General features: G+C 38.0%; 1 pseudogene; it reads right to left on the minus strand.

Moving 5' to 3' along the window:
• Positions 1–10,702: 10,702 nt before the first annotated feature.
• On the minus strand, positions 10,703–12,199 carry LOC126597701 (uncharacterized; annotated as a pseudogene).
• Positions 12,200–14,178: the final 1,979 nt, after the last annotated feature.

A 14,178-nucleotide genomic window follows, 5' to 3' on the forward strand; every position in this document is an offset into this window, starting at 1 on the left:
GCTGGGAACCTCGGGGAGACGACTTTCGACAATGAGATTGTGCCATCGTCCCTTGTCGAAATCATCCTCATTCTTCATGTTGCCAATAAAGTTGAAACCAACAATCCTAGAGTTGCTTATCTCTATCTGAACTCCCACGTCCATGGCAGACCCAACCGACGTCTCAGCCGGAATGTGCACACCACTTGCCTCGCCGTGACGGAGCCTGAAGTTCCAGCTCTCGAGCTCTCCGTCGGAGTTCCCCTGGACAGGTTGCCGTCGTCCAAGGCACAGGTTGCCGTCGTCCAAGACACAGGTTACCGTCGGAGTTTCCCTGGACAGTTTCTCATAGACGGATAAAAGTCCTGATCAAACAAGGGGTCAAGGCAACGACGAATCCTTTAAAGTATACATTATCTATCTGTCGTACTTCAAAGCTATTATCACAAGGAGCAGAAGCTAGACTCGAAGAGCAGACAGCTGCTAATGTGGGCTCTGGTCAAGGTGGATCTCAAAACTCAAAATCTGCAGAAGAACATCAATCAAGAAAAACAAGTGTTGTCACTTTAGAGAAAAGGAATACAGAAAGCAAAAGCAATGAGCGGGGAGATCAAGAAAAGCAAAAGATAAGCTTCCTATTAATTCTATCACGATTCCTTTTGTCTGCCAGGTGGAGAGACATAAAGAAAAGCAAGAAAAGCAAGAAAAGCAAGTGGGTGGTGTCAAGGCTATCCGGGCAACTGTTACGTTTTACAGGAGAACATGCAGGAAATGGAAAAGAGAAAGTAAAAGCAAAAGCAATAGCAGAAAGCAAAAGAAGATAAAAAGAAGCAGACATAATTGCTATGCTGATGGCATGCAGAATAGGGAATTATAAGCATGACCCATTGAGCAAAGGGTCAGATTTATTTTTGAATGATGTAATTTATTTTTTGTATCTTTCAGAGATATCTGTATAAACCCCATCAGAGGGTAAAAAAAAAAAAAAAAACGGCAAGCCCAAAATAATGGGTTGCAATGTCATGTGGAGGGCAAAGACCCATATGCTCAAAAGAGCTAGGCCTTATGGCTCCAAATTTATTCGGCATCCTGCCGTTATTATCACCAACCAGGTGATCAAAAGTACGCACAGTACTACAAAAAATTATTCGGCAGCCAGACCCTCTATTATCACCAACCAGGTGATCAAAAGTACATCCAGTACTACAAAAAATTATTCGGCAGCCTACCGCTATTATCACCAACCAGGTGATCAAAAGTACGTCCAGTACTTCAAAATTATACATGAGCATCACTCATGTCAATCATACATAAACATTCATGAGAATCACTCATGTCAATCATACGTAAACATTCATGACCATTATTCATGTCAACATTCATGAGCATCACTCATGTCAACATCCATGAGCATCACTCATGTCAACATCTATAAGCATCACTCATGTCAATCAACATAAACATTCATGAGCATCACTCATGTCAATCAGCTTCGAAAGCTTCATTTACAGAACTCCAGCTTCAAAAGCTTCATTTACAGAGCTCCAGCTTCAAAAGCTTCATTTATAAAAGCACTAGCTTCAAAGCTTCACTTGCAAAGCTTCACCTACAAATAGGGGTGGGTTCAAAAAACCGAAAACCGAAAAAAACCGAAAACCAAACCGAACCCGAAACCGAAAAAACCGAACCGAACAAAAAAACCGAACCGAATTGAAAAAACCGAACCGAACCGAATTCTTTTGGTTCGGTTCGGTTTTAGTGATCTAGAAACCAAACCAAACCGAACCGAACCGAATTAATTAAATTAATTTTTTTATTTAATTATTTGTTTTGGATATTATTTTCTAAACCCAATTTGTAAGTTAAAATATGCTAAACCCAATGTGTTGCCAAACTTTAAGCTCAAAATATTAAAAAAAATTCCTATAAAAACTTTAAACCCTAACCTATTATTTATCCCCCATATAAGGTTCCGGAGCCAAACCTCATCCTGAAGTACCTACATCCATCTCCATAGCACTGTCTACTTTTGTCTCAGCTTTCTTTTCCAAATCTACTCTCATATAACATGTAACAGAATCTATAAACATTTATTTCGGGTAGATTACTTAGGGAATTTGTGATGGAAAAGAATCCAACACACACTAAATAAATCCACCCACGCATTTCTTTTACTAATCAAGTTGTCAACATGCAGTTACAAGCAAACAACCCTGATCTTTGAACAACATCATACAATTTAACTTTTCTAAGTCATTTGTACGATTTTTGTGTTGTGATGTTGTTAGTTTGGACTTTGGAAGACTTGATTGATGATTTTAGTTCAACTTTAAATGTTTATTTTCATTGTCTTTGATTATAGTTAGAATGCTTGTGTTATGATTGTGTTGGATACGTTAAAATTTAAAATTTCAATGTTTTTCATTTTTTGAAAGAAAAAAAAAACAAAAAACCGAAACCGAACCGAAAAAACCGAACCGAAAAAAAACCGAAAAAAAAATGAACCGAACCGAAATTTCGGTTTGGTTTCGGTTTTGGCAAAAAACCGAACCGAATTAAACCGAACCCACCCCTACCTACAAAGCTTCAGTGTAGGGTATACAAATACCGCCTCCGAACAACCGCCACTTCGGCCCATACATGGATTCAATTTGAAGTCTCCAGCCAATAGACTTTATTGACTGAAGACTTGGGGGTCTACACTATGTACCATATATTGGGCCTCACGAAAAATACTTAGGGGACTTAGCCCATTATTCATGTATTGAGGAGCGATCCCTTATTCTATAAAAGAGACTCCCTCACTTTCATTAGAGAGCACCCATTATTCATGTAATGAGGAGCGAGCCCTTATTTTCTAAAAGGGACTCCCTCACCATCATTAGAGGGCATCGTCGCCTGTTGAGCAACCGCCTCGCCGCGAGCATCAACTCTAGCCCATCATTTATGTATTGAGGAGTGAGCCTTTATTCTATAAAAGGGACTCCCTCACCATCATTAGAGAGCATCGCCGCGAGCATCAACTCTAGCCCATCATTTATCTATTGAGGAGTGAGCCCTTATTCTATAAAAGGGATTCCCTCACCTTCAAAGCCGAGGCAACCGAGGCGACATAAGCCACAAGCAGAGCAGCCTCTCAACATGTGCTACTTATAGTTGAGCATCATTTCAGATTGAGCATCACCTCATATCGAGTATCAGTTGAAGACGACATCTAGTTACTTCGGCCCACACATGGACTGTGTTTATACCATATTTAGGGCCTCGTATTTAGATCTCGTACAAATACTTGGGGGCTTAAATGTAATTATGTAATAAAAGAAGGGGCAAATATGTAATAAGTGAGGAATCCTTATTCTATAAAAGGACCCCTCACCCTCACAATGAGAGGAGGCAAATTCCTAAGGCTCCTCACCCTCTCAAAGCTCTCACTCTCATTCAGAGCTCTCTTTTCCTCAGAAATATAATCAGTGTGGACATAGCCCAAACCTTGTGTGAACCACGATACATCTTATGTTATTTACATTACATGAAGATTCACGGTCGGATTTACGTTGTTTCAATTGGTTTTGTGCATCAACATTTGGTGCCGTCTGTGGGAATCGACACGAAAAATTATGTCGGTTCTCTTTCATTTTTTTCAGCTCCACTGTGAATCCGCAAAAACCCAAAAACCCAGAAAACCTTCGCAGACTCTGCAGTTTTAAGAAACCATCCAAAAACCCATTTTCCATCTCTCTCTTTTGTTTCTGGGGTTGTGTGCTTTTTAGTCATTGAGATCTGCATCAAGATGGGTTGTCCTGTTTTCGTCATTGGCTTGTCCTGTTTTCTCCCACCTCGCCAGAAAAAGCGCAGCCAGTCATGACAAGCCTCTAAAATCAAACACCTTCCAATTCCGGTGTCAAAATCTTCAGCTTCATTAGAGTTTGGCTCGGTAGCCTGTTACGTTTGAGTCATGACAAGCTTCATGGACCCGCAATACCCGACCAAGCCAGGTGCAGTCGCACGGGCCGCAGATGAAAATAGCAATTCAACCCTCGCAGCACTCCGACAACGACCGGTTCAGCGGTGATTTCTCTACAGACGGCTCAATTCAGCGGCATCGTTTTGGGTCCAACGATCGGTCCCGCCACTCCTTCTCCATCGAGCACTGCACCATCAGCCTCGTTTTCCTCATCTTCCGTCGTCGACTTCTCATCTTCTTTTCCATCGTCGTCCCCGACGAATAAGCAAATTACGCCTTTCGATCAGCTGGCTTTCAGAGCTTCTCATGGCCAGAACATGAACGCATCCAACGAGTTCGATCTCTCACCACTCAGCTAGATCTAGCCGTTAGAGGTATCGCCACGTCGGACTTTAAACCCATGGAAACCGACAGCGGGTTACAGCTCGATGCGGATGGTTTTGAGGGCCCCATCATTTTCAAGACGAGTCATGGTAGTGGCGAGTACTTCTCCCGAGTCGGGATTTGAAAACCACTGAGTCAGGCCTACATGGTGCTTGACATTGAGAGTGACATCAGCTGGGTGCAGTGCACACCCGGTGCCGATTGCTACCAACAAGCCGACCCTATATTCGAAAATATGGATGCGAATAGCGCTCATGTCCTGGAGCTTCACATATCTGAGATAGAACAGTGAGATAGAAACATAGATATGGAAGCTTCACAGCTCTCTCACTATCATTGAAGTCGTGGTATTTGTCCCGTCTACGCAAATCCCGACTCAGTCTGATGTTCAAAAGCGTCTTAGAGGCCTTATTCCAAAAGATCTTGTTGACAGACTGTCATCGCTTCGCAATCAGATTGTCTTGGTTGCAGAGGATACTGGTGGATCTGCTATATCTAAATTACGGCTAGCATTGGAGGAGTACTTGTCTGTTTTAATTGGGCTCACTAAGAAAGAATATGGTCTGGAAAGATTGGTTGAATTCAAGTGGAAATGTTTGGAGGATGGAAAATAGGTAAATGGACCATAAAAAAACTAGCTGATCTAGCAGTTGAGGAAGGCACCAGTGCTTTGAAGGACTTCATACCCTACAATGGGGTCTTGAACTTGGAGGGCGTTCACAGGCCACTGCTAGCGTGCAGATGATGGGGAGTCGGGTTTCTTCTCGGGCTAGGGTTCAGTTTCAAAATTTCCAGGTGGTAGTGGCGCATCAACATTTGATGGTCTTGGGTCTTCAACTTTCCAGCTGAAAAGTGAAAAAGCAAGGAGCGAGGAGACCACCAGTAAAGCTATAGGAAAAGAAACAGAGAACTTGAGTGCCATCTACACTCTACAAAGCAAAAGCAAAAGTAAAGCAAAAAATGAAAAGAGAAATGAAGAAAAGGGGCAAAATTATAAGGTTCCTATTATTGCGATTCCTTTTGTCTACCAGGTGAAGAGACAGAGAGAGTGCGACGGAAAGCAGAAAGCAAAAGCAAGGAATAAACACCCTACCAGAATGATGTGATTTACTTTTCTTGTTTCTGAATGGTGAAAATTATTTTTATTATCTTTCGAAGACATCTGTATGCCCGTATGCCCAAAAGAGCCAGACCCTCTATTATCACCAACCAGGTGATCAAAAGTACACCCAACACTACAAAAAATTATTCGACACCCCGCCGCTATTACCACCAACCAGGTGATCAAAAGTACGCCCAGTACTCCAAAATTATTCGGCAACCTGCCTCTATTATCACCAACCAGGTGACTAAAAGCACGCCCAGTACTTCAAAATTATTCGGCAACTTGCCGCTATTACCACCAACCAGGTGATGAAATGTACAACCCGTACTCTAATATCATTTGGCAACTAGCCATTCATGCCACTAACCAGGTCATGAAATGTACAACCCCTACTCTCATTCATGCCACCAAACAGGTGATCAAAAGTACGCCCAGTACTTCATATTATACATAAGCATTACTCATGTCAATCATACATAAACATTCATGAGCATCACTCATATCAATCATACATAAACATTCATGAGCATCACTCATGTCAACATTCATGAGCATCACTCATGTCAACATCCATGAGCATCACTCATGTCAATCAAACATTCATGAGCATCACTCATGTCAATCAAACATTCATGAGCATCACTCATGTCAATCAGCTTCAAAAGCTTCATTTACAAAAGCTCTAGCTTCGAAAGCTTCATTTACAAAGCTACAACTTCAAAAGCTTCATTTACAAAAGCTCTAGCTTCAAAAGCTTCATTTACAGAGCTCCAGCTTTAAAGCTTCACTTACAAAGCTTCAGTGCAAGGTATACAAATATCGCCTCCGAACAACCGCCACTTCGGCCCATACATGGATTCAATTTGAAGTCTCCAGCCAACAGACTCTATTGACTGAAGACTTGGGGGACTACATTATGTACCATATATTGGGCCTCAATTGGGCATCATGAAAAATACTTGGGGGACTCTAGCCCATCATTCATGTATTGAGGAGCGAGCCCTTATTCTATAAAAGGGACTCCCTCACCACCATTAGAGAGCATTAACTCTAGCCTATATTTATGTATTGAGGAGCGAACCCTTATTTTATAAAAGGGACTCCCTCACCATCATTAGAGAGCATCAACTCTAGCCATTATTCATGTATTGAGGAGCGAGCCCTTATTCTATAAAAGGGACCCCCTCACCTTCAAACGCCACAAATCGAGCCAACCAAGGCAACATAAGCCACGAGCTAAGCAGCCTCGCAGCATGTGCTACTTCCAGTTGAGCATCATTTCAGATTGAGCACCGTCTCATATCGAACATCAGTTCAAGACAACATCTAGTTACTTCGGCCCACACATAGACTGAATTTTAAGTCTTCAGCCAAAAGACTCTCTTGACTGAAGACTTGGGGGACTACTATTTATACCATATTTAGGGCCTCGTATTTAGATCTCGTACAAATACTCGGGGGACTTAAATGTAATTATGTAATAAAGGAATAGGCAAATATGTAATAAGTGAGGATTCCTTATTCTATAAAATGACCCTTCACCCTCACAATGAGAGGAGACCAATTCCTAAGGCTCATCACCCTCTCAAAGCTCTCACTCTCATTCAGAGCTCTCTCTCCCTCAGAAATATAATCAGTGTGGACGTAGCCCAAACCTTGGGGTGAACCACGATACATCTTGTGTTGTTTACATTACATGCAGATTCACGGTCGGATTTATGTTGTTCCAAGACCTCCGGTTTTGTGCATCAACTGACTGAATTTCAAGTCTCTAACCAAAAGACTCTCTTAACTGAAGACTTGGGGGACTACTGTTTGTACCATACTTAGGGCCTCCGTATTTAGACCTCGTATAAATACTTGGGGAACTCAAATATAATTATGTAATAAGTGAAGGGGCAAATATGTATTACGTGAGGAGCCCTTATTCTATAAAAGGACTCCTCACTCTCCTTATTAGGGTAGGCCAATTATTAGGCCTGAGATCCCCAAAGCCTCTCACCCTCTCAAAGCCTCTCATATTCATTACAGAGGCTCTCTCCCTCACAATCCTCTCAGAGAAATACAATAATCAGTGTGGATGTAGCCCAAACATTGGGGTGAACCACGATACATCTTGTGTTATTTACTTTCTTACAGATTCACGGTTGGATTTACGTTATTCCAATACCCTTCCGGTTTTGTGCATCAACATTGTCCATTCATAATATAATCCCTAAATTAGTACCACTATGATCTTCTCCATAATAGGATTACGAGACATGCTTGGTGATAATTATATGAAACCAAATATGTTCTCAAATGCACGAGTAGACATGGTTTTAGTGATAATTTTATGATACCCGCAATATTGTAATCGGTCTTTTTATTAATAACTAGCCCCTTATTACCCACTTACTCGTGTGGTAATTGATTTTATTTATTTATTATGTTTATGTATTAGTAATTTTTTTTTGTCAAATATAGTAATATTAATTTCATCAAGTAACTACCCACATAGTGGGTGTTTTGTTTGAAATTTTCAAAATGATCTAGTTTTACTATTTTACCCTTGTTAATTAAATTGTTTTGTTGTGAAATTCTTAATTGGCGGGGGGCATTTTTTGGCATTTTGAATGTGTCACCTTTTTAGTCTTCTCACTTTATATAGAAGGTATTTTTTGAATCACGGCGTGCTACATGTGACTTACATGTTTTAAATGTATTTATATGCATAAATTGACAAAAGGAAAGTTAAATATTTAAAGTAAATGAATAATCTTGGATTATGTTAGAAGAAACCCCTCATAAACCAATTAAAGCAGCTAAATTCATATAATAAAATCGGTCTCTATAGAATTTACATTAAGAATAGAGAAAATAATATTTAATAAACAATTGATTGAATCAAATTATTGCTACATGCGACTTACATGTTTTAAATGTATTTATATGCGTAAACTGACAAAAGGAAAGTTAAATATTTAAAGTAAATGAATAATCTTGGATTATGTTAGAAGAAACCTCTCATAAACCAATTAAAGCAGCTAAATTTATATAATAAAATCGGTCTCTATAGAATTTACATTAAGAATAGAGAAAATAATATTTAATAAACAATTGATTGAATCACATTATTGCTAGCTCATTTGAGGCTAAGCCCACCCCCTCCTCCTTAATGTAGATAATATCGTTTGTTAAATAAAAACAATCATTTGACAACTACTTTAATCATATTATTATCCGCGTGCGAAATACATTTTTTATAACCGGCATTACATTTCTCTTAAGACGTTTTGAACGTGTTTAAAAATAGAGAAAATAATATTTAATAAACAACTTATTGAATCACATTATTGCTATCCCATTGTGAGACTAAACTCACCCCCTCCCACTTAGTATATATAATATCGTTTGTTAAAAAAAAAAACAATCATTTGACAACTAATTTAATCACATTGCGTGCGAAAAGATCTTTTTATAACCGGCATTAAATGTCTCTTAAGATGTTTTGAACGTGTTTAAAAATAGAGAAAATAATATTTAATAAACAACTAATAGAATCACATTATTGCTAGCCCATTGTGAAAAGCTAAGCCCACCCCCTCTCCCTTAGTTTAGATAATTTCGTTTGTTAAAAAAAAAATCGTTTGACAACTAATTTAATCACATTATTATCCACGTGCGAAAAACTTTTTTTATAACCGGCATTACATGCCTCTTAAGATGTTATGAACGTGTTTAAAATAGAGAAAATAATATTTAATAAACAACAGATTGAATCACATTATTTCTAGCCCATTGTGAGGGTAAGCTCAACCCCCTCTCCCTTAGTGTAAATAATATCGTTTGTTAAAAAAAAAAATCATTTGACAACTAATTTAATCACATTATTATCCATGTGCGAATGACCTTTTTTATAACCAGCATTACATGCCTCTTAAGATGTTTTGAACGTGTTTCAACATGGAGAAATTGAATCACATTATTACTAGCCTATTGTGAGGTACTAATTAAAAACAAAAAACAAAAAAACAAACAACCAAACCACAAAAAAATTAATTATTAAAAAATACTATTAAAATGACGAAAATACCCATCCCCCTTAGTGTAGATAATATCGTTTATTTAAAAAAAACTATTTGACAATTAATTTAATCAGATTATTATCAGTGTGCTAAAGACTTTTTTTATAACCGGCATTATACACCTATTAAGATGTTTTAAATGTGTTTTAAAATAAAGAAAATAATATTTAATAAATAACTGATTGAATCACATTATTACTAGCTCATTGTGAGACTAAGCCCACCCCTCCTTAGTGTAGATAATATTGTTTGTTAAAAAAACAATCATTTGATAACTTATTTAATCACATTGTTATCCGTGTGTGAAAAACCTTTTTTGATAACCAGCATTACATGCCTCTTAAGATGTTTTGAACGTGTTTAAAAATAAAGAAATTGAATCACATTACTGCTAGCTTATTGTGAGGTATTAATTAAAAAAATCACCAAAAAGTAAATTATTAAGGAAATACAGTTAAAATTATGAAATGCCCTTATCTTATTTGATGCATTATTTTGGAATGCCCTTGAAGTTTTTTGTTTTGGGGGCATTTTTGTTCAAATATTTTTGTTGAAGCATGGTGACACCAAATCACTATTCACTTTTTCCATTGTCTTTATATATAATAGATAGATAGATATAGATATACTCTAAATATAAACCTTGCCACTCAGTACTACGGTTTGATGGTATTCCGTTTCACTTGAAAGTGAGAGGTTTTAGGTTCAAATCTCATGGATGACGAATTCTATACCAAATTACACAAACTTCAGCGCAAAGTGTATATCCGTCGCACAAACTTTAGTGCGACAGAAACTTTGTCGCACAAAGATCGTGAAGAAAGACTTTGCGCAACGAAAAACATCATTGGTTGCAAAAACAATATGCGACGGTTTACCCTTCGTCGCACAAAATTTTTAGGAGCGAATGTTTTCGTCGTACAAAATACAAGGATACATACATGGGACGACTATTATTCGTCTCTCTAAACTTTGTGTGACAAAACCTAGTTTGTCGCTTGAGTTTTGTGTGATGAAGGTTTTCATCACACAAAAATATATATTTTTTTAATTTATTTTTACGTTCTGTTTTTTTAATTTTGTAATAGAAATAAATTGCATTTTTTTTTTGGTAATAAAATTAAATTGCAATTAAAAAATGTAATGACGAAAAAATTAATATATTTAAATTAATATAAATGTATGTACTATGTATAAGAAAAATGTTTAAAAGTAAGGAAGTAAAAAACTAAGAAAATAATGCAGCATAATCTACGTGGTCGTCTTGCGGAGGCGGCTGGAAGGTCTTGAGGTTGTCGACAGGCTCAGACGTCGAAGGGGCAGAGGTGTGGCCATGCTCGGGTTGGAAGGGCTTGGAGGTCGATGGGGGACGAAGATCCGGGAGACGAATGCCAGACTGACTAAGGGCTTGTGCAATCAGTGACATCTGGCTCCTATACGAGGCGAGCTCAGTCCTAAGGTCAGCCACCTCTGTCGTCAAAGCTGTTACCTGAATCTTTGACTACGATGATGAAGGGGCTCTAGGTTCCCACCGTCGGGCATTCCCCATGCCCCTACAATATGTCCCCGGCCTCCGCCCGAGAGTTTGATCCAAGATCTCCGTAAGGATCTAAAACCCCACATCTTCTGGGAGACCCACAGACTCGAGTACAGCCTCGGGAGGAAGTTGGGAGGCGGGCTCCTGAAGAACCAATTGCCTATTCTCCATCATCGTCGCCTGTGTAATATAACATGAAATATTAATTCTAACATTCATATAATAACCATGAAACTTGAATGCGTAAGATAATAATTAAAATTGAAGAATACTTACATGAAGGGACTTGGCCAACTCATCCCCGAGTCGAACATAAACTTCGCTAAAGACATCGATCTCTGGGAATTTTGAACCCCCCTGAATAGAACAAGAGAAGAAAAATGTTAGTACGAAAAAAAAAATATTCATAACATATTAAAAATTGAATATGAAAAACTTTATTATTACCCGTCGTCGTGCCTCCATCCTACATGAGAATGGCCTCGAACTGGAATGGTGGAGAAGAGTCTTCTTGTCCATATTGCTCTTGTTGGCTATCGCCTTCTTCTGTTATACAAACAATAAACGTATTAGTTCAAATTTAAATGAAATAAAAAAAATCAATAAACATTATTAAGAAATGTATTATAATTTTAAACTTAATATAAAAAAATACCACATAGCCAAGCTCTTGAAAATGCCTGCAGGGCCACGCCCAATTATCTTCCTGACCCTCAAACTCCTTCGGGCAACCGTCCTCAAGAGTGACATGCGAATCATCAAATGTCTCAAAATATTGGTGCAAGTCGCTCTTTCACTACTTGTACCATTTAGAGAAGAGCCTGTTGACGTACGCCAACATATCGTTGTTGATGTCCTCGAAATTGTCGTTTGTCTGCAATGTAACAAATTAATTACATACATTAAGTAATATAAATATATAAAATTTGAAGGAAAAACAATTAAAATGTAGGATACTTACCGACAACAATGTGCGCACCTTCGTCTTCAGCTCGTCTATCATCACCTTCCAAGACTTCCATTGCATAGGGCAATAGGTCTGAATGACATGACCAATGTTGTGGGCCAATGCGCTAATCTGCTCCGCCGTTGGTGCACCCCGATGCTGCTCGTTGTATCTCATAATGATATGTCCGTTGGTCACCCGGGTGATCTTCGCCATCTTCAACTGGCGACAAGGTCCCCAGGTATTTTTCTTGGCTGCAAAGAAATATAAAATTAACGTTAACCCAAAATTAATAACAAATCCTACTAAAATTTAGGCATAACCTCCCTATAATTAAAACATTTCCCAAAAACCTGAAAATAACATAAACAATATATGTATCCAACAAAATGATCACAACTATTTAATAATAGGTTCATAACGATGACAACAACAAGCAATAAATATAATAATTGTTTAATCCTTAAATGACATAACTTAACAAACTGAACCTAAAATAACAAAACTAAGTTAACCAAATTCTTATCATATTTCATATTTGGTATTCCTTATAAGGTTTGTACTTTTGCCAACATTGTATGCACTATTACAAAATGTAAATACAATCCAACTCCGCAATTTGCATAAGTAAACAATAATTACTTTCAGTTCAAGGAAGCATATGCATTTGAAAAGCACAATGATAAGTCTGCTTTACACATTTTCTTTCTACTTACCTAAATAACTAAAGATCGAACTTAGAGCAGCTAGAGCTCAAATTTTTGAACAAAATTAAACTAGTAAAACTCGGAATTAAGTAGAAAAATTGAACAAATTTTTTTAGAGACATGTTGTTCTCTACAAAGAAATAATGACTACCTTCCTAGCATCATTAAGCAATCCAATATCACGTACAACAGTCTATATGGAGAAATCACCAAGGCACTATAGGAAAAAAAATAGTTATCAACATGCGGGGCATTATTAAACTTTACCTTTTGTGACCCCGAGGCATCAGTAATGGATGTTGATGGCGTGTCGGGCGTGCGAGGGCGGCGGTGACCACGTCTGGCGTTAACAGGTAGAGCCACTGATGAGGCTGATGACGCCAGTGCCTGGGAAACCTCGGGACCAACCGGTAAGTGGTCCATTTGTGCAGAAGCAGTGGCAGCTAACAGATGAGCCGGGGGAGGCGAATAGGATGCAGTCGTCACCGCCTTATGACTTCTAATAAGGTTTGACATCTGCATAATTAGAAAGAAAAAAAATTCAGTAAGTATACATAAATCCCATCACTTGCCAAATTATGTGGCATATCACTCACACCAACCCCACGACTTCTAATAAGGCGAACAGGGTGCAGTCGTCACCACCTTACGACTTCTAATAAGGTTTGACATCTGCATAATTAGAAAGAAAAAAAATTTCAGTAAGTATACATAAATCCCATCACTTGCCAAATTATGTGGCATATCCCAGTAAGTATACAAAAATTCAGTAACTAAATCAAGCATTTGAACCATATATATACCGTTAAACATAAAACAGACAATTAAACCATAAAAGCATCTAGACCTATATGCATTTCGTTAAAGGTGGAACAAAAAACCAATCCACTTACCTATATGCATTTCATTCAAGGAGAAACCAAAAAGCAATCCACTTACCTATATGCATTTCCCCATTCAATTGACTTAGTTACATAATCTCTCATTCCGGTTTTATGCAGTACGTACTTCATATTTTTCTATAATCAAGACTCTCGCATGTGTGACTTTAAACAATTTATGTATGCCATTAAGAATTTTCTATTCAATTTATGGTATCCATCTATTATATCGTGGTAAGACTACTTGTGTAGGACAGTTTAGGTTAGGTTACACTTCATAAAATATATGAGCAACCATACCACATGACCCAATTTGAAAATGAATAAACAATACAAACCCTTGCATACGACAAAGTAAACATTACACAATAGAAAGAAAGATCATGATACAAACATCCAATACATTTCTGAACTCTATCGCCTCCAACCGACCAAAAATATATAAAATTATGACCAAAGCTTTTTGACCTCATACACATAATAGATGCTCACATAATGAATCCACAATATAAACCAAGCCCAAGAAGCCTTTTGTAAATAGTCGTTTAAAAAATGGTCCAGCAGTCCATGTAAAGGCCATTGCTTAAATATAACTGTAAAGCCTTTAT

Source organism: Malus sylvestris, chromosome 13 (assembly GCF_916048215.2).
Source record: "Malus sylvestris chromosome 13, drMalSylv7.2, whole genome shotgun sequence".
Taxonomy (NCBI): Eukaryota; Viridiplantae; Streptophyta; class Magnoliopsida; order Rosales; family Rosaceae; genus Malus; species Malus sylvestris.